At 50.4% G+C, this 19,551-nt stretch overlaps 1 long non-coding RNA gene across 1 annotated transcript in view; it reads left to right on the top strand.

Moving 5' to 3' along the window:
* Nucleotides 1–19,309, top strand: part of LOC108636348 — a 30,468-nt gene extending 11,159 nt beyond the window's left edge. Inside the window, exons 3-4 of the long non-coding RNA XR_001918290.1 lie at nucleotides 17,591–17,757; nucleotides 19,226–19,309. This is a non-coding gene — a long non-coding RNA (uncharacterized LOC108636348). The remainder of the gene's footprint in view (nucleotides 1–17,590; nucleotides 17,758–19,225) is intronic.

Below are 19,551 nucleotides of genomic sequence, written 5' to 3'. Positions count from 1 at the left end.
TGAATATCGGAATAACCAGGAACTACAACAGGAACAAACCAGTTGAGAGTGATACCGCGGCCAGGGGCAAGCCCTCAGAGATGGGAGGCTGTGGCCCAGAGGGTGGAAGACGTCTGCGCCAAAGTGGAGGCCTGGGTGCTGCAGTGCGGAGACAAGATTCAAAACGGGCGTCCTTGAGGCAGGAGGGACAGAGAAAGCTTGAAAAGGACAATGAAGAGCAGGGAGAACAGCCTGTGGTTTCTCCCTCCCCTCTTCCCTTTTTTCTCCTATCCCCGGGCTGTGGAAGAAAAGGCCACTGGGAGGCCTGCAGGGGAACACAGCGTCCTCAGAGGAGAGCAGATTCTGCTGCAGGAGTTCTGTTGACTGGAGGTGGGGCGGGGGGGAGGTGCCGCTGAGGGGCTGCCCAGGGCCCATAGGGACTAGAGTGCTGGGCCAAGGGAGGCCCTGGGTGCCAGGTGGAGGAGAGAGGCAGTGTGAGATCAGCGACCCAGCACTGCAGTTGTTCCATGAATAACGGTGCCACCAAGCCCTTCCATCAAAAATGCACTACAGTCAGACCCCGGTGACTTGCATGTATATTCTCATTGAATCCCCTCAATAGCTCTGTGAAGCAGCAATGTTTATTCCCTCATTTTACAGCTAAGGAAATGAGTTAGCAGCCAACAGCCATCAACAGTGGTGCAGGGATTGGAGCCTAGACAGTCTGACCCCAGAGCCCCAATACTTTTAATCTCAGATCCAGGCTTTTTTTTTTTTTTAACGTATTTGTTGAGTGGATGAAAGAGGAACTGAGAATTAACCTTGAGAAATCCAAACCCATTCCTGCACCCTGAAGCACAACCTGGAAGGCCCCCATGCTTCCCTTCCTTAGCAACAGAGCATATTTTAATTTGCCCGTGGGCTTCATTCTCTGCAGGGAAGTTCTGCTGGAGGGAGCAAGGGGGATAGTGGAGAGAGGAAGCTGTGGCCCAGAGAGGGAGCGTTGGCTCACCAGAGAAACGCTGCCAGACGTCAGAGAGGAACTGCAGCTCAGTGGGAGCTGAGGCTCCAAGATGGGGCCCAGCCGGAAGTAGCACCCTGAATCCTTCCTGGAAACCCTCGGTTTCCATCTTCCATCGGTTGTGACCCACCTGCTTTGGATTTTTATAGAACTCACCCACAGGCTGAGCTTATGGGCCTGAACTCTCTCAGTACTTAGCATACAGAGTGGAGAGTTACAGGGTCTGCTATCATTGTCTTTTGTCTAGGACTTCCCAGGTGGTTCATTGGTTACGACTCTGTGATTCCACTGCAGGGGGCACGGGTTCGATCCCTAGTAGGAGAATTAAGATTCCCGCAGCACAGAAAAGAAATTGTACAAAACAAAATGCTAAAAAAAAAACACAAAAAGGTCTGTCTAAGGAGGGATATGGATGTGAGAGCTGGACCATAAAGAAGGCTGAGCTCCGAAGAACTGATGCTTTTGAACTGTGGTGTTGGAAAAGACTCTTGAGAGTCCTTTAGACAGCAAGGAGATCAAACCAGTTCATCCTAAAGGAAATCAATCCTGAATATTCATTGGCAGGACTGATGCTGAAGCTGAAACTCCAATACTGTGGCCACCTCATATGAAGAACTAACTCACTTGAAAAGACCATGATGCTGGGAAAAATTGAGGGCTGGAGGAGAAGGGGGCAACAGAGGATGAGATGGCTGGATGGCATCACTGACTCGATGGACATGAGTTTGACTGAGCTCCGGGAGTTGGTGATGGACGGGGGGCCTGGCGTGCTGCAGTCCATGGGGTTGAAGGGTCGGTCACGACTGAGCAACTGAACAGTAACAACAAAGGGTGAATACGGGCAAGAAACAACGGTGTGTGGGTCAGGCTTAGCAACAGGCGGTGAGGGGGCCTGTGGGGTCCCTGGGGGCAGCTCCGGCTTGGTCACGGGCCTCCAGGCAGGTACCTAGAGTAGGGGTGCAGAGTAGGAGCAAGGGTCAGCCAAGACAGGGAGAAGAGGGTGGGGAGAGCTCCCAGGCTGAAGTAACAGCCTGTGGGAAGCTTGAAGTGTGGGGAGGCGGGCCCTCAGGGTTTCAGGGTTAGGCCTCTGTGCTGCTGGGGAGAGGCTAAGGGCCTTGATGGGCAATGAGCAGATCCTCCACTCCTAGGCCTAGCCATTTCTTCTGGGTGAGGATGGTCCCAAAGAAAGGCAATGCCAAAGAATGCTCAGACTACCGCACAATTGTACTCATCTCACACACTAGTAAAGTAATGCTCAAAATTCTCCAAGCCAGGCTTCAGCAATACGTGAACTGTGAACTTCCAGATGTTCAAGCTGGTTTTAGAAAAGGCAGAGGAACCAGAGGTCAAATTGCCAACATCCGCTGGATCATGGAAAAAGCAAGAGTTCCAGAAAAACATCTATTTCTGCTTTATTGACTATGCCAAAGCCTTTGACTGTGTGGATCACAATAAACTGTGGAAAATTCTGAGAGAGATGGGAATACCAGACCACCTGATCTGCCTCTTGAGAAATCTGTATGCAGGTCAGGAAGCAACAGTTAGAACTGGACATGGAACAACAGACTGGTTCCAAATAGGAAAAGGAGTACGTCAAGGCTGTGTATTGTCACCCTGCTTATTTAACTTACATGCAGAGTACATTATGAGAAACGTTGGGCTGGAAGAAGCACTAGCTGGAATCAAGATTGCCAGGAGAAATATCAATAACCTCAGATATGCAGATGACACCACCCTTATGGCAGAAAGTGAAGAGGAGCTAAAAAGCCTCTTGATGAAAGTGAAAGAGGAGAGTGAAAAAGTTGGCTTAAAGCTCAACATTCAGAAAACAAAAATCATGGCATCTGGTCCCATCACTTCATGGGAAATAGATGGGGAAACAGTGGAAACAGTGTCAGACTTTATTTTTGGGGGCTCTAAAATCACTGCAGATGGTGATTGCAGCCGTGAAATTAAAAGACACTTACTCCTTGGAAGGAAAGTTATGACCAACCTAGATAGCATATTCGAAAGCAGAGACATTGCTTTGTCAACAAAGGTCCGTCTAGTCAAGGCTATGGTTTTTCCAGTAGTCATGTATGGATGTGAGGGTTGGACTGTGAAGAAGGCTGAGTGCCAAAGAATTGATGCTTTTGAATTGTGGTGTTGGAGAAGACTCTTGAGAGTCTCTTGGACTGCAAGGAGATCCAACCAGTCAATTCTAAAGGAGATCAGTCCTGGGTGTTCTTTGGAAGGAATGATGCTAAAGCTGAAACTCCAGTACTTTGGCCACCTCATGCGAAGAGTTGACTCACTGGAAAAGACTCTGATAGTGGGAGGGATTCGGGGCAGGAGGAGAAGGGGACGACAGAGGATGAGATGGCTGGATGGCATCACCGACTCGATGGACATGAGTTTGAGTGAACTCTGGGAGTTGGTGATGGACAGGGAGGCCTGGCGTGCTTTGATTCATGGGGTCACAAAGAGTTGGACACGACTGAGCGACTGAACTGAGCTGAACTGAGGATGGTCAGGGTAGGGTCCCAGGGAGCTGCCCCGCCCACCCCGCGGACTGCAGAAGGCTGGAATGCTGTCTTTCTCCTAGTTGTCCACTAGATGGCGCCCGATCACCAGGCCTCTGGGGGGACAGACAGGCTTTGGCTGGGGCTGGTACACTGGAGTGAGGATGGGGGCAGCAATAAGCTTTGTAATTTCCGAGCACCGAGGTTGCTTGGGGAGTGTAAACGTAAGTCAGCGTGTGTGTCGTCTACTTGGGACATGGCTGTGATTTGGCTTTGGTGTACATTCTCCCTTAGGGCCTCGTCACACCCCAGGAGCTCAGACTATTAGTTTTCCAAAGTGGAACGCTGAGACAGGAGAAGGTTGGTGCCGTGCCCAAGGTGACTTGGCTGGTTCAAAGTGAAGTAAATAGTGATCACCACCAGGCGTCTTAGGACAGATCCCAGCCACGTGGCAGGACCCACTCGTGAAGGACTTGCTGAAGTCCTCTGAATGGAAGAACAGAGCCCAGTGGGTTGGCAGTACTGGGATATGAATCCTGGGCATTTATCCATTTAGCATGTTTGTTGAGCACCTACTACTATGTGCCAGGCACCGTGCTAGGCATTGGTGAACGATAAAGCAACTGGTAACAGACATGCCCATGGACTGTACCCTACCAGGCTCCTCTGTCCATGGGATTTTCCAGGCAATAGTACTGGAATGGATTGCCATTTCCTCCTCCAGGGGATCTTCCCAAACCAGGGATTGAACCCTGGTCTTCCTCATTGTAGGCAGACATTTTACCGTCTGAGCCACCAAGGAAGTCCCTGAAGGCTGTCAGGGAGACAGCCAGAGTTAGCCAGCTGACAAGCAGACCCAAGAAGATTAGGGGGTTGGTGAGGGAGCCTCAGTCTTAGAATGGCAGCGACAGGACTCCGTGAGAAGGTGCAGCCGTGAGGCGGGCAGGAGAAACAGCGCTGAAGTAGAGGCTACAGCTCATGCAGAAACTGCCAAGGCGGGAAAGTGTTGAGGGGCTGCATAGGGATGGGGGGCTGGGGGGAGAGGGGAGGGAGGGGAGGTCATCCCTGGGGCGGAGTTGGTGGGGGAGAGGGTGTCTGACGGACGCTGGTGAGGGGTGTGTATTGCCATCTACATACCGTAAGAAGGGGGAGGAGCTGTAGGCAGGGCTCGCACAGTGTGATTTGCATTTCAAAGTCCACTCTGGCTTTGTGAAGATGACCACACAGGTGAGAGACGATGGTGGCTCACAGCATGCTGGCAGCTGCGAAGGTGGAGGACAGTGTCTAGGTTTGAGAGGTACTTTGGAAGTAGAATCAGCAGGATTTTCAGATGGATTGCATATAGGGGTGAGGATGATTCCAGGTTCCAAGCATGAGCAACGGTGGACAGTGGGGCCATTTCCCAAGGTGGGAGAGCCTGGGGAGGGTGTGAGCTGGGTGGAAGATGGGAAACAAGGTCAGGCTCTGTTATTTTGAAGCCACCCCTGTGAAATCCTAGTAGAAAGATGGGGCAGGAGTTGGGGCTCCTTGGAAAGGTAGAGACCGCTGAAATAATCTCCAGAGCCTCTGTTGTTCATTGTTCAGTCGCTAAACAGCGTCCAGCTCTTTGTGATCGCATGGACTGCAGCACACCAGGCTTCCCCATCCTTCAGTATCTCCAGGAGTTTGCTCAAAGCCATGTTCCTTGGATTAGTGATGCCATTCAACCATCTCATCCTGTCACCCCCTTCTCCTCCTCCTGCCTTCAATCTTTCCCGGCATCAGGGTCTTTTCCAGTGAATCAGTCAGGAGTCTGTAGATTGTACTTATTAGTCTTTAAATATTTAGTATTTATTTAGCTGCACCAAGACTTAGTTGCAGCGCTTGGGACCTTCTCTCTTTGTTGTAGCACGCACACTCTTAGTTGCAGCATGTGGGATCTAGCTCCCTGACCAGGAGCTGACCCTGGATCCCCTGCTTTGGGAGCATGGAGTCTTACACACTGGGGCACCAGGGAAGTCCCTAGGTTGAACTTAATGTCAAGGGCCTGGATGCGCTCACTCAGCCCAAAGGCCAGGCAGCTCAATAATGGGAGACTGTGAGGAGGGCCCCATGGCTGCAGGTGTGACGGGGAGCCTGCTGGAGGTGTCGATGACTGGTGGAGAGGGGCGGCCTCTGTGAGGGCGGTGCAAGGAAACAGCCCCTGAGGATGTGAAAGACCAGGACTCAGGTGGCCCTGGGGTCGCGTGGAGGAGCCGGACTTGCTGACTCTGCCTCTTTGTCTGCTGAGACCTTCCTTCGCAGGAGTGCTTCCCCCACCACCATCTGGCAGATGGCCCCAGGGACACAGACCCTGGTCCGGAGCTAGGGGGGAGGGCGGCCTCTGGCATGGGGCTGTAATTTCAGTTGGGGGCTGGGCTCCTGGGTTTCGGTGCCACCTGGTGTGAGGTTCCTCTTTCTGGCACCTCCCCCACGGCTGTCTCTGCTGACCGCCCCACCCCCCTGCTGCAGTTAGTGAGCCTCCCGCAAAGGAGGGGAGGCGGGCCAGGCCCAGGGAGTGCTCCCACCTGGAAGGGGCTGCCAAGTTTAATTAGTGCTTGTGAAGCCCTGGGACCTGCCTCTGAGAGCACCACCCCCCTCTCCCCGGACTTTCATCTTTGAAAATTCCCCACCAGCCTGGATGAAAAGGCCAGGGAGGGGCCAGGTATTAATAGTAATTATTAGTTTCACAAATAAAGAGGAGAAACAGGATTATCCCCAAGCCCAACCAACTCGTTCGCCCCTCTTTGTGTGCCTCCTTTCTCCTTCCTCTGGCTCCATTTCCTTTCTCTTTCCACTTTTCCTCCTCTTCCCCTCTCCTCCCTGCCTCCGGGGCTTGCCTCTTCTGTCTATCCCCATCTCAAGGCCTCAGGATCCGCCTGCCACCCCTCGGTCTCTCAGCTCTCTGTGTTGGGATATCCGGAGCACCAGGACATTGAGGGAGCACCCCTGTGCTTCTCTGGGGCGCAGAGGCAGAGTGAGCAGGCAGAGGGGGTGGAAGGGTGTCTGTGTCCATTCATTTATTCACTCACTGTTTTCCAAACAGCTATTGAACATCTGCCATGGCCCAAGCACTGGACTGGGCCCTTAGGACTCAGTGTTGGACAGGACAGACACAGCCCTGCCCTGGGGATCTCCCGGGGAGGCTAGGTAGTAAACAGTAAGCTGACAGGTTACACTTGAGGGCACAAATAGATGTCTGCTCAGTTCAGTTCAGTTCAGTTCAGTCGCTCAGTTGTGTCCAACTCTTTGCGACCCCATGAATCACAGCACGCCAGGCCTCCCTGTCCATCACCAACTCCCGGAGTTCACTCAGATTCACGTCCATCGAGTCAGTGATGCCATCCAGCCATCTCATCCTCAGTCGTCCCCTTCTCCTCCTGCCCCCAATCCCTCCCAGCATCAGAGTCTTTTCCAATGAGTCAATTCTTCACATGAGGTGGCCAAAATACTGGAGTTTCAGCTTTAGCATCATTCCTTCCAAAGAAATCTCAGGGCTGATCTCCTTCAGAATGGACTGGTTGGATCTCCTTGCAGTCCAAGGGACTCTCAAGAGTCTTCTGCAACACCACAATTCAAAAGCATCAATTCTTCGGCGCTCAGCCTTCTTCACAGTCCAACTCTCACATCCATACTTGACTACTGGAAAAACCATAGCCTTGACTAGACGGACCTTTGTTGGCAAAGTAATATCTCTGCTTTTGAATATACTATCTAGGTTGATCATAACTTTTCTCCCAAGGAGTAAACAGCAGCTGTGATGCAGAGCTAAGGGTGGGGCCCCCGTGAGGCTTGGGGATGAGGGAGGCATCCCCCCGAGGAGGTGACGTTCCAGCTGAGAGCTGAACAATGAGAAGGACCTCAGGAGAGAATTGTTGAGAAGTGTTCAGGGCAGGGAGAACAGCCTTTGCAAAAGCCTGAGGTCAGGACTGTGGACCTTGTGAGAATGTGAGAGGAGGATGAGGTGGCAAGAGGTGGGGTCCAGAGAGCGAGGCCAAGGTGCGCTGGGGCCGGTGGGCCAGCAGCCGGGCCCCGGTGCACTCACCGGGGCCCTGTACCTCACTGAATGTCCTGCTGCCCCTGTGTTGGAATTCTTATTTATTTATTTGGCTTCATCAGGTCTTAACTGTAGCATGTGGAATCTTTCATGCTGGCTCATGAGCTCCGGAGTGCTCAGAGGCTCAGCAGTTGTGGCACAGGGACCTAGTTGCCCTGCAGCGTGTGGGACCTTAGGCCCCCGACAAGGGATCGAACCTGTGTCCCTTGCATTGGAAGACAGATTCTTAACCACTGGACCACCAGGGAAGTCCCATTGGAGTTCTTCATTTTTAAGCAAGGGGTTCTTCTGCGTTTGCATTTTGTACTGGGTCTCATCAGTTATGTAGCTGTTCCCTGCTTGGGGATGGAGAAGGAGATGGCACCCCACTCCAGTACTCTTGCTGGGAAAATCCCATGGATGGAGGAGCCTGGTAGGCTGCAGTCCATGGGGTCGCGAAGAGTTGGACATGACTGAACAACTTCACTTTCACTTTTCACTTTCATGCATTGGAGAAGGAAATGGCAACCCACTCCAGTGTTCTTGCCTGGAGAATCCCAGGGACGGGGGAGCCTGGTGGGCTGCCGTCCATGGGGTTGCACAGAGTCAGACATGACTGAAGTGACTTAGCAGCAGCAGCAGCAGCTGCTTGGGGAGGTCAGCAAAAGAAGTGACTTAAAAAAGAAAGTAAATATATATAGAAATATGAAGGCTGGTGGGTTGGTGTTTGGTGAATGAAGGAAGGAATGGAGGAATTTGGGTGCACACATGTGTGAGCTCACCTATGAGGCTGTCACTGGGCCACGTAGGCCTGGCCAGGAATGCTACTCACACACAGACGTGGCCCTGATGTGCTCCTGAGTCCTGCAGCGCCTGCTACATTTCTCAGGGCCGTCGCCAGAGAGGCTCCAGGGGATATGTGCGCCAAGCCCAAAGCAGCACCGTAAACAGGGGTGGTGTGGCCAGGCTTCTTTCAGGCCCCGTTTGGGGAAATAAGGTGACTCCTCTACCCCAGCTGGAGGCAGCCCTGTCTTCCCTGTGAGACCCGAGACTTTGGAGCCAGAAATATTTGAGCTCAAACTACCTTCACATCCTCACAAGTGGATATGTGGATGCAGATAACTGGACTTCGGGCAGGTGATTTGCTTCTTCAGTCCTCAGTTTCCTCATCTGTAAAATGGGGATCACTACTTAGAATTTCTGAGATGATTCAATGTGGGAATGAAAGGGAAGATTTTGGCAGAGTCAGAGCTTGGTAAATATTTGTAATAATAATAATAATAGTTTTTATACCCATACAGTCTCTGGAGACTTGGGTAAAGATTTGCTTCTGCCCCCAAATGTCTCATAATCATGAACAAGTCTCTGAATCCTCCTGGTCCTCAGCTTCCTCTTGTGTTAAAATTGGGGTGATAACAAGCTAACTCGTCTCTAAGCAGGGTGATCAGGACAATCCCACACATTCACTGTGGAGCTTGTTTGAGAACTGATGTGCCCATATGACTTGTTGGCATGTTCCTGACCCCCACCTCCCCCATCTCGGGGCAGATTTTCTCCAAATATGCCCGTTCCTCGGAGAGAAAAGTGTCCCCCCGCCTCCCCACACCTCACCCAGTTCTTGGCAGTGCATGGAACCCAGTCCCTGGATTCCCAGCCCCGAGGGTGGTTGTCCTCAAGCTAGAAAGTCTGCCCGGGAGTGACCCTTAAGGTCAGGGTCTGAAGTTGGGCAAGGAAGAGGAAGGTCCACAGCTGGGGCAGCGTTGGCGCGGGGGAGGGGGGCGGGGGGTGAACTAAAGGCAAACAAAGGAGCTGGAGCCCCAGTCCCGGCGGTCTGGCTTCCTGCCTCCCTCTGGGCAGGAAGCAGCCAGAAAGCTGTGAGAATCAGTCTCTGACTAAGGGCCCAGGCGACAGTCTTGGAGTGGGTAGAGCCCCGACTTCATCTCCCACGTTCACCACCAAAAGCTGATTTTGGGAGCCTCCAGAACCCATGGGAAGCCCTGAGCAGCACCCAACACCAGCCTGGGAAGGGGAGCCCCTCCTGATAGGTGCCCTGGCCAGAGGAGACAGGAAGGGAGAGCTACAGGGTCCTCGGCCACCCGCGAGTGGAGACCCGGTGGGCGGGGAGGCTGGGTCTGTGTCCAGAGGCTGCGGTGAGCCAGCAGTGTGACCACCGGTCACTGAGCCTCTCTGTGCCTCAGGCCCCTCGTTGGGAACGAGGGGGTAATAGTCACGCCTTCTCAGAGTGTTACTGGGAGAACTAAGTGCCCTAAGATTCTTAACAAAGCCTGACACATAGTGAGTGCTTTGGAGAGGCTAGTTATTATTATGGGCTTTAAAAAAATGAGGCCATGCCGTGAGCCACAGCAGAGTCTGTCAGATCTCTGGATGGACGAGTTTGGCGCCCTCCCCGTTTTGATGTTTATTTTTTGGATGTGCGAGGTCTTCCTTGTTGTGCACGGCTTTCTCTAGTTCTCTAGCTGTGAGTGGGGCTACTCTTTGTTCTGTAGGTGGGCGGGCTCCTTGTCGCAGTGGCTTCTCTTGGAGCACAGGCTGTGGGTGCCCAGACTCCAGAGCGCATGGTCTTCACGGCCGCTAGAGTTGTGGCGCGTGGACTTAGTTTCCTCGAGGCATGTGGAATCTCCCCCGACCAGGGATCAAACCCATGTCCCCTGCATTGGCAGGTGGATTCTTAACCACTGAACCAAGCAGGAAGTCCAGCCTTCCTCCATATTTTGCTCTATGCTTGGCTGGCAACAGTCATTCATTCGTTTATTCAAGAAGTATTTATGGAGCATTTTTGTGGCAGCAAAGTGGTGGGGGATCCCAAAATGGATCGGTTCTTGGACGGGGCATTTGGGCTAGAACGAACTGTGGGCTTTGTTTCTGTATACTCAGATACCCACTGCCCTGGAGCTGTGTGTCAGCCAGTTCACAGAGCAGGGAGCCCAGGGGAAGTCACGGACACATGATCACACAGCTACTGACTAGCAGTAATGGAACCGAACCCTGGCCCACATCAGTCCAAAGCCAATGCCTTTCCAAATCAAGGTTCCAGGGCTGCCTCCCTGCGGCACCCTTTGACCGCCGCATCTGCACCCCCACTTTGGCAAAGCCAGAGGCGACCCCGACTCCCTGGAGGCCAAAGGTTGGGCTGTTTTCTGCAGCCCTCTCCAGCAGGATTTTTGTCATTTCCTCCCTGGTTCTCCTGACCATGCAGAACAACCTTGGGGCTTTCCCCAGAGGGGAAACCCAGCCTGGAAGCAGCCCAGCCTGGAAAATGTGGCTGTGGGTAACTCCTGATCTCCTTAGTTGCAGAGCATCTGAGTGCCCGGGAGTGGAGCAGGACCAGGAGTGGGGTCGCGGTGGGAGGGAGGGGTACTCCCTGAATGGGTGCTGAGCCAGTGATTCCCCTCTGGCTCTGTAGCCTGAGATAGGTCACAGCCCCTCTCTGGGCCTCAGTTTCCCCACCTGTGAAAAGTGGAACAGTAACAAAGCTACAGCACCGGGCCATCTGCATGGCCTTTGTGCTGGGAGTTGACAGGCTGATGGCAAGTTCTCCCGCCCATCTTTCCTCTTGGGCTTTTGTGAGGATAAAGGAGACTGTGGCTACAAAAGGACTTTGAGACAGAGGACAGAACTGGATACCAACTGATGCAGAAGTTGATGGCTGTTGATGGAGACCCTCCCCACCAGGTCCAGCTTCTGCCTCACCCAGACTCTGTCTATGCCCAAGCTCCCATTCCCCAGATCCCCTGTAGAATCTGGGGCAGGAGGAGCCTAGGCAGAGCCTGGTTGGAACCAGGAAATCCTGGACCTGGCACAGCATCCCCAAGCTACGGGATCACTCATTTGGCTGCAACCCCCCGGTGGACCTTCCAGCAGCCTCACTGACACCCTGCCATGCCAACTTTGCACCTTGACTTTCCCACAGGTAGAGGTGGGGCAGGGAGAGCAGGAAGAGGAGGCCTGTGGCTAAGCAGGAGGCCACCTTCTGGCAGATCACCACACTCACCTTATGCCTGGGTGGGCCACAGTTTCCCCATCTGCATTGTTCAAACATATATCACAGGACCTCACAGAGCCTTCTGAGGTACAGTGGGTGGGTCTCCAACTTCTTGCCATCCTCAGACCTCCAGGCCCTAGCCTCGAACAGATGGAGACCAATTCCACCCTTGGCCTTCCATCTGGGATCTGAACCACAATCCCCAGCCCCATCTGCTTGCAGCAGCCTCCCAAATGCTCTCCAGAATGGCCGGAAACCAAGGGTGAGGAGGTAGGGGCACGCCCCCTCCCCAGGAGGACTCAGAGGCAGGAGTCTTACTGCCAGGCTTGTGCGCACGGATGGAGAGGTGACGAGCCGGAGGGATGGTGGGAGAGGCAGCGCCATGTGGAGAGGCCAGTGCCCTGGGCAAACAGACCCACCCACCCCCGTTTCCTCCAGCTGGGCCAGATGGTACGGGCGGCGAGGAGAGGGATCCTCGCTCCTCTCTTCCCCCACCCAGGGGCTCTGCAGGGGCCTGGATTTCTTTCCACACGAAAGACATGTGGGGAGGAGCCTTACCCACACGCAGATTTGGGGCAATACGTTAATCCGGTGGAATCACATTTGAAGTGTTACAGAACCTGAGTATGCTGGAGAATTCTAGAATCTCAGAGGCACAGCATCTCAGAATTTTAGCAAAGTGAGTCATAGATTGTAGGTTTCTAAACTGTGCTGTGTCAACACTGTAGCCACTGGCCATGTGTGGTTATTGAGTCCTTGAAATGTAACTAGTCTGAATTGAGATGAGCTGTACATTTAAAATACATAGCAGATTTTGAAGATTTGGTACAAAAGAAAGACTTTCAAACATCTCATTAATAACATATTAATTACATGTCAAAATGATAATATTTTGGATATAGTGGGTAAAATACAATGTATTTCTAAAATGAATCTCACTTTTTTTCTTTTTTGCTTTTAAAACATGACTGCTAGAACATTTTAAATTTCATGTGTTTCATTTCAGAATTTTAAAGAGATGGAATTTCAGAACCCAGGTTTCCAGATTTTTATATCACTAGCTGACTTTGAGCCTTAGATATTAACTTCCAGAGCCTGGGAGAATCTGAGAAGAATCTTGGTCCTCTCCCAGCGCAGGGATCCTCTAGCCCACCCTGACCAACACTGACCAGCCTTTGCCTACCCATTCCCTCCTCCAGTGGAGAACTCAACTGCCACCATGGCTGCCAGGCTTTTAGAATGGCTAGAGTTTCCGGGTGTCGGCTCGCATCTACTCCCCACAGCTTTTTCCACCCTCGTGGTTGGCTTCCAGAGCCTCTTCCAGGGTCTTCCAGGACAGGCCTGCATGCATCCTTCTTCTCCGTGAAAGGTGTGGAATTTGAGTTCTGACCGCCCCCCCTCCCCCCGCCCCCCGCCGCCCCTGCCCCAGGCCGCTGTCCTGCAGGCTGCAGGGTCTACCTCGACCCTTGTTCCCCTACAGGTGAGCTTCAGGGAGTCTCAGCTCCTGATGCCTCTGTCTCTTAGCAGAACCTGGGACCCCAGTGATCAGGTGAGGGTCTTCCAGCCTCTCCCAGTCTATAGACTATCCTGTCTGTCTGTCTGGGGAACTGCCTGCCCTGTGCAGTCTCCAGGCCCTGCCCTGTTCCCAGCTCCAGAGGATGTATGACAGTGACTGCTGGTGCTGGGATGTGGGGGTGACACAGGAATCGGGGAATGGATTCAGGGTGCCTCAGATCCGCCTGGAAAATGCTTTTTCCGATTTTAAGAGATGGTGGGGAGGAAGAAGGAAGAGGTTTTCTTACTGACAGACTCAGGAATTCCAATCCAGTACTAATAGGTGACTCACTCAGCACCTGAGCAGTTCTGAGAAGGAAGATCGGAAGTCAGTCAGGGAAGGCGTCCTGGAAGAAGTGGGATTGGAGCTAGGACTTGAAGGAAAGGAGGGGGTGTTAGAGTTGCGAAGAGGTGGAGGTGAGGGCATTCTCCTTGGCAGGAAGAATGCTGGGCACACGTGGCCGGGACCCAGGCCTTGGGGGTCCCAGGTTGCTTGGAGTAGAAGGGTCAGAGGGCAGTAGGGCTGTGAGGATGAGTCAGCTGGCTGAGGGCCTCTGGAGAGGTGTGTGTGTACAATAGAGAAAGGGGGAATCCCAGTTAGCTGTCGGAGTATGTTGGGTAAAATAACAGTAACAACTATAGCAGCTATGCCAGGCATGGTGCTAAGTGGTTTCCTAATATTTCATTTATTCTTATCAATAACCCTATGATGTAAGTACTGTTATTCCCATTCTACAAATAAACAATTGAAGCCATGGTAAGTGACAGTAAGTGTTGACTGACCTTGGATTTCCACACAGGATAGTCTGGCTTCAAAGCTCTTAAGCATTGGATGAAGGGAGGTTGTGGGGAATGGAGATTGGTGTGGTGAGTGGTGTGTGCAGTGGGTAAGTGAATGGGTGTGACCCTGTTGTAAGTAAATAAGGAGGGGTGATCCCCACTGCTTCCCTCCTGCTTCCCTCACCCAGCCCCAGCTCTGTCTCAGGATAGACTCAGCCCAGACAGGTCTGTGTGAAGATGGGGCCTTGGAATGATAAGAATTTCCATGCCTGTTGGAACAGATAGCCCCAGACAAGAGTCTGGTCACCATGGCAGTTTTAGAGCCAATTTCCCACTGGGGTCAACACTGCCCTTCCCTCCCTTCCTTATATGCTGGCACAAGTCCGGGACCCAGGAATGGTGTCTAGACTTGACCCTGGGTGCCACCTCCTTCTCAGCTCCTGATGCACACACAGCTGGGCAAGTGGGAGAGTTGCAGGCAGGCGCCTCCTCCGGGTGTCCTGGCTTGGCTGCATCGCCGGTGATGGAGGCAGGCCCCTGTTCCTCTCTGGGCCTCAGTTTCTTCGTTTCCGTAAGCAAGCAGAGTGAATTAGTTCAGGAATCATTAACTAAGGTGATAAGGTGGCCCAGGAGGAGAATGCAAACGAATGAGGTGAGGTGGGTAGGGGTGTGTATGTGTGTGGTAGGGGTTGAGGGGCCAGGAGGACTGGAGGCAACCTCCTGACCAGGTGACTCGGCCTGTCCTCCCTGCTTCATTTGGTGGAGCCCCTGGGACCCTGAGACAGTTTCTTTAACTGGGAGTTGTGGTGCCTACCCCATGGGAGTGGTGAGAATGAACTGATGAGAATAATTGATAGGAATCTTGAGGAGAAATGCCCCCCAGCCTTTGATGAATATAATCTTTTTATCTGAATCATATTAAAAGTATTTATGTCTAAGCTCATATAGCTCAATATCAAAAAACAATCTGACTAAAAGATGGGCAAAATACCTAAATAGACATTTCTTTCTCCAAAGATGATATACACATGACTGATAGGCACATGAAAAGATGCTCAGTGTCAGTAATTTTTAGAGAAATGGAAATCAAAACCACAATGAGGTATCAGCTAACAATGGTCAGAATGGCCATCATCAAAAAGTCTATAAGTAATAAATTCTGGAGAGGGTGTGGAGAAAAGGGAACCTTCCTACACTCTTGTTGGGAATGTAAATTGGTGAAACCACTATGGAAAACTTCTCAGGGGGCTAAGATGGTAAAGAATCTTTTCTCAGTGCGGCAGATCCAGGTTCGATCCCTGGGTCAGGAAGATCTCCTGGAGAAGGAAATGGCTACCCACTCCAGTATTTTTGCGTGGACAGAGGAGCCTGGTGGACTACAGTCCATAGGGTCAAAAAGAATCAGATACGACAGAGCAGCTAATACACACACAACATGGAAAACAGTATAGATGTTCCTTAAAAAACTAAAAATAAAGTTACCATATGATCCAGTGATCTCACTCCTAGGTGTACATCTGGAAAAAAATGAAAACTAAACTGAAAAAGGACATGCACACCAATGTTCATAGCAGCACTATTTACAATAGCTAAGCCATGGAAGCAGCATGTGTCCATCAACAGATGCCTGGATAAAGAAAATGTGGTATATATGAACTGTTGAATATTACTCAGCCATAAAAAAAGAATGAAATAATGCTATTTGCAGCAACATGGATGGACCTAGAGAGTGTCAGAAAGAGAAAGACAAATGCCATGTTATCATTTATATTGGAAATCTAAAAAAAAAATACAAATCTAAATAAAAAAACAGAAATAGACTCACAGATATAGAAAACAAATTTATGGTTACCAAAGAGTAAGGTGGGGGAGGAATAAATTAGGAGTATGGGATTAACAGATATTCGCTACTATACATAAAAATATATGTTGTTGTTCAGTTACTCAGTCGTGTCCGACTCTGTGACCCCATGAACTGCAGCACGCCAGGCTTCCCTGTCCTTCACCATCTCCTGGAGCTTGCTCAAACTCATGTCCATTGAGTCAGTGATGCCATCCAATTATCTCATCCTCTGTCATCCCCTTCTCCTCTGGCCTTCAGTCTTTCCCAGCATCCTGGTCTTTTTTAAGGAGTCAGCTCTTCTCATAGGTGGCCAAAGTATTTAAGCTTCAGCTTCAGCATCTGTCCTTCCAGTGGATATTCAGGCCTGACTTCCTTTAGGGTTGACTGGTTTGATCTTGCAGTCCAGGGGGCTCTCCAGAGTCTTCTCCAACACGACAGTTCAAAAGCATCAATTCTTTGGTGCTCAGCCTTCTTTATGATCCAGCTCTCACATCCATACATGACTAGTGGAAAAACCATAACTTTGACTAGACCTTTGTCGGCAAAGTAATGTCTCTGCTTTTTAATATGCTGTCTAGGTTTGGCCTAACTTTTCTTCCAAGGAGCAAATGTCTTTTAATTTCGTGGCTGCAGTCACCATCTGCAGTGATTTTAGAGCCCCCCAAAATAAAATCTGTCACCGTTTCCATTCTTTACCCATCTATTTGCCATGAAGAGATGGGACCGGATGCCATAATCTTCGTTTTTTGAATGTTGAGTTTTCAGCCAGCTTTTTCACTCTCCTCTTTTACTTTCATCAAGAGACTCTTTAGTTCTTCGCTTTCTGCCATAAGGGTGGTGTCATCTACATATCTGAGGTTATTGATATTTTTCTCCTGACAGTCTTGATTCCAGCTGTGCTTCATCCAGCTCGGCGTTTTGCATGATGTACTTTGAATATAAGTTAAATAAGCAGGGTGACAATATACAGCCTTGACGTACTCCTTTCCCACTTTGGAACCAGTCTGTTGTTCCATGTCCAGTTCTAACTGTTGCTTCTTGACCTGTATACAGGTTTCTTAGGAGGCAGGTAAGGTGGTCTGGTATTCCCATCTCTTGAAGAGTTTTCCACAGTTTGTTGTGATCCACGCAGTCAAAGGCTTTAGTATAGTCAATGAAGCAGAAGTAGAAGTTTTCCTGGAATTCTCTTGCTTTTTCTATGATCCAACAGATGTTGACAATTTGATCTCTGGTTCCTCTACCTTTTCTAAATCCAGTTTGAACATCTGGAAGTTCTCAGTTCACATATTGTTGAAGTCTGGCTTGGAGAATTTTGAAAAAATTTGAAAAATATATGTAGCAATAACAGTTTACAGCTCAGGGAATCATATTCAATATCTTACAATAACCTACAATGGAATATAATCTGAGGAAATATATATAACAATCACTTTCTATACATCTGAAACTAACACAATATTGTAAATCAACTTTACTTCAATTAAAAAAATGTATTTAGCACCTGGGGATCAAATGAAGAGAACTGAAGAATGTGGAAGCCAGATAGAGGAGGAATGGATGAGAAATGGCCTGGGGGTGAAGGCAAGACCAGTGCAGAGCCCCTCTGGAGAGGTTGGCCAAAGAGCAGATTGCTTGCGACCCTTGGCTTCTGTCCCCAGATTGGCAGGCTGTAACTGGGCCCTGCCTCACCCTCAGAGGACTTTGAGCCTATTGCAGTTACCAATTTATTTACCAATTTATTGCAGTTTAGAGACCACAAGTGCTTGTGAATGTTTTTCTTTTGCCAGGTTGTAATTGGTGCATCACAATGAACACAGTGAAAAAGGGAAATTAACCAATTTACATTTGTTTGCAGAAGCCATTATCTTCTCTGTGTGAAGATTCTGAAGATCTTTCACCCTCCATCCCTGTTCTCTTGGTCAAGTTGAACCCTGTAAGGATTTGGAAGACTGCAGTCCAGTGGCCTGAAATCCCGTTCAGCTGCAGCTCAGCTCTTTGAACAGCCGAGGGGATCTCCCACAGGTTGGCCAAACCTCCGTTTTCTCCTCTTTAAAATAGGGTGAAAAATCCTTCACTGTGAAAAACTCTCAGGACTACTGTGGGGTCACCAGAAACTGCTTTACAGAGTGGGGAAATGCTTTAGAAAACACGGGGAAAGTGCTGCACCTGCAGAGGATTGTGCTAGCCGAGTCCTCGGCCCAGGCTGCTCCTGGGAGTGAAGGATGCGCTGAGGAAAGCGGGACACACATCCGTGGGTGGGCTGTGCCTGAAACAGGAAGCCTGGCCCCAGGGTCAGGACTGCTTTGGAAACCAGCTACAGATGCTCTTCAGCAGCAGCAGCGTAGATGAAAGTGGAGGTGCAACAGGGAAGGGTTGGGAAAACCCTATGGAAGTGAGGAAGTAGGGCACGGAATCCAGGTGGTCCTGCACAGTTTGGGGACTCATTGTCCCTGGGCACTGAGGGGTGGGGTAAATGGTAAGAATGTAGCCTTTGAGTTGGGTGGACCTGGATTTGAAAACTCCTCTGCCACTCCTGTCGGGGAGACCATAGGGCAGTTTTTTTACCTCTTTGAGCTACAGCTCTCTGGGTGCTCAATAACAAATGGAAAGCAGGTAGCATGCAGCAGAGTAAATGATTCAGTGCTGTTAATTGCTCCCGTCTCCCACCTCTGACCATCTTTTGTTGCATTCCAGGACAGTTTATATCCATTTTCCATCTGATAACCCGCCCATTTCACAGATTTTTTTCCTTCATTTGTTTAACAGAAAGCAAATGGTCCCCGTATTTGAAGAAGTGTGTGACTGTGTGTAGGAGAGAGAGAGAGAGAGACAGGAAACTCTTACAGCATGTGGTCAGTGCTGTAATTACGGTGACCATGTTCTCCAAACCACAAATCAGGTCACATGGTCAGACAGAGGCTATTTTCTGCCTCCACTGAAGTCCAAACATGAAATCACACGTAGTTCCACATTCATTGAATTACCTTTTACTCTTTTAGAGAAGCAAATGACATGAAATTTGGATTCTCTGTGACAAATCCCATCATTGTCCCAGAAAATCACTAGAGCTGTGACTAAGTCCCATACAGAGAGCCCTGGCAGGAGCAGGAAGACTTCTTGTAGGAGGTGCTGCGTAAGTGGGGCCTTGATGTTTGAATAGGAGGTCTCCAGGCAGAGAAAGATGGGGTGACCTTAGTGCCCTTGGGACAGGACCTACCCTTTCTGTTCTACAGAAAACCTTGTTAGAAACTGGGGGTGGAGGTAAGTAGGCAACAGTGTCTGTTTTTAGTTACTTTTCGCTTTCATGTTCCAAAGATCTCCTGGGAAATAGAGTTGTTACAGGCCAGTACAGCACAGTTAGAGCGCGAGCGCGGCATAGCTTGTGACTCATTTACATGCTTGTCTCTGCAGTGGACTGTACATTCCTTGAGGACACGGGCCACATCTGTCTTGTTCATCTCTGTGTCCCTCTACTTCCTCTTCCCCACAGGATGGTGTGAGGAAAACTCTAGGAGAGGTGCTGCTGCTGCTGCTAAGTCGACTCTGTGCGACCCCATAGACGGCAGCCCACCAGGCTCCCCCGTCCATGGGATTTTCTAGGCAAGAGTACTGGAGTGGGGTGACATTGCCTTCTCCGAGGAGAGGTACTAATCGATGTCAAATGAAAAAAAAAATGTACAAAATGCTATAAATGGGCATTTTGTAGGCAGATATTGTTCTTTGTTTTGTGATGAATCTGTTGACTTTTATTTTGTTTAGTTAGCAAATATGTGACAGTTGCCGACCTGCCCTGTGCCTAGCACTGTGTGTGGGGGT

Source organism: Capra hircus, chromosome 7, assembly GCF_001704415.2.
Source record: "Capra hircus breed San Clemente chromosome 7, ASM170441v1, whole genome shotgun sequence".
Lineage (NCBI taxonomy): Eukaryota > Metazoa > Chordata > Mammalia > Artiodactyla > Bovidae > Capra > Capra hircus.
This window is presented reverse-complemented; position numbering and strand designations above follow the sequence as displayed.